Source organism: Myotis brandtii, unplaced genomic scaffold (genome assembly GCF_000412655.1).
Source record: "Myotis brandtii unplaced genomic scaffold, ASM41265v1 scaffold469, whole genome shotgun sequence".
NCBI lineage: Eukaryota > Metazoa > Chordata > Mammalia > Chiroptera > Vespertilionidae > Myotis > Myotis brandtii.
In genome coordinates, this window is record NW_005367911.1 from 1012652 (window position 1) to 1014719 (window position 2068).

Below are 2068 nucleotides of genomic sequence, written 5' to 3' on the forward strand. Positions count from 1 at the left end.
TCTCTCTCTCTCTCTCTCTCTCTCTCTCTCTCTCTCCATGTCTTCAGGTGGGGATTTAAAATAAATTAAGTAAGTTAAGAAAAAAAAAGTAGCAATATTCTCTCAGGAAACGGAGGCAATTCTCTTCATATTAGCTTTAGGAAGCTCATCAATGGTAGGAATAGGGAGTCAGTGAGGCATAATTACCCTCTTTAAAAATATCAGTTATGAAATACTTAAGACATAGGAAAGGGAGAATGAATGATATAAAAACACCTGTGAATTCATAACCCACATTAAACAATCAAACATTTCCCAATTAAAGCCACCTGCTCACCTCCACAGCTTGCGATCCCATCCCCCGCCTAGGGAAACACTATCCTAACTTCTGGGGTAATTATGCGCAGCCAATAGCCATTTTGAACACCCAGTGTCCTTCCTCGGGCTGAGTCAAGAAGATGTGAGCATCAGCATGTCTTGGTCGAGCTGCTGGCAGGCCTCTGAGGGCACCTCACACTGACCTAGGCCCTGCCCCAAGGTCACACAGGCTGGGAAGGACCAAAGCAACTCTAGGCAGCCAGGAAGAGCCCAGAACGAGAAGGGGATTCGGAGAGATGGCCCCCATCTCACTGCAGGGGCCTGAGCAGGAAGAGCATCGTCCAGCAGGGCACACAGCAGGGTCGTCTGGGTGCCACCTCAGGATCCTGCCACCACAGGGAGGTGGTGGTGTCCCCAACACCTGGTGCGGCCTCCCTATGCGAGCGACCCAGTTAGGTTTCTCCTGGCAATTTGCAGACGTTTCTGGGAAGGCCGCCAGGAGATGTGGGGCAATTGTCTGCTCCACTGGAGGGAACTGAGCCTTCTCTGCACAACAGATCAATAGTCTGTGTTTCTGATGGTGAACTTGATAAATGAGACGGAACTGACATTGCATGATGGGTACAAGCCCAAACCAGAACCCAAACCCAAACCCATACATAGGAAACAGAAAACCCAAGAATAGGATCATCGATATGGTGACCAGTCCACGGCCTGGGAGAGAACTAACAGCTTGGCTATCCTGTTCCCCGATCTGGGAAGTGGGCTTCCCCCTCTCCCCAACCCCGGGGCCAGTCAGGTATGGAATCAGATGGGAAGAAGACATGCTAGACTCATCCCACCGACATCTACTCAACACCTACTGTGATTCAGGCAATGTGCTGGCCTCAGGGTACAGGAAATACTGACAGGGCAGGGTTAGGAGGAAAGCTTAACTAGGCAGATGAAAAGAGAATCCTAAGCAAAGTGAAATAATAATAAAAGGAAAAACAGAGAAACAAAAACGGATATGAACAAAACTGAAAATAAATACTGAAATGTTTACCTCAATTCCACTGTATTAAATGTTACATTAAATATCATTGGGCTAAACACCTTGATTAAAAGCAATGGTTGTCAGAATAAAGACAAAGGCAAGACAACTATATGCTGTCTACATTTTTAAATTTTAAAAGCATGGATAAAGATACGCTGTGCCCATATGGAACAGGAAGGCTTGGGAAGTTATGTTAATTTCTGATAAAGTAGACTTCAAGACAAAGAGTATTACCAGAGATCGAGAAAGATATTTCATAATTATTAAAGTGTCAATCCAGCAGACAGACAATTATCATAAATGCATGTGACTCTACTAACAAAGCTTCAAAATACATAAAGGAAATGTTTACAGAAATAATTGGAGAAGTACACAATTCCACAATATAATAGGAGATTTTGATACCTCTCTCTTAGCATCTGATAGAACTATTAGGCAGAAAAATAAATAAAGACATAGATCAATGGTTCTCTAAGTATGGACCAGGGAAGCCTGGAGGGTTCCACAAAGCCAAAACCGTTTTCAAAAGTCATAAGATTTTGTCTTTTTCTCTTTTAGTCTCTTATAATTATACAGTGGCATTTTTCTTTTTCTTTTTTTATATTTTATTGAAATTTTACAGAGAGGAAGGGAGAGGGATAGAGAGTTAGAAACATCGATGAGAGAGAAACATCGGTCAGTTGCCTCCTGCACACTCCCCACTGGGGACGTGCCCGCAACTAAGATACATGCCCT

At 43.6% G+C, this 2068-nt stretch overlaps 1 protein-coding gene across 3 annotated transcripts in view; it reads right to left on the minus strand.

Moving 5' to 3' along the window:
• STAT5A (signal transducer and activator of transcription 5A) overlaps window positions 1-2068 on the minus strand; it is a 19002-nt gene that overhangs the window by 10218 nt on the left and 6716 nt on the right. The gene's annotated exons all lie outside the window — the stretch shown is intronic.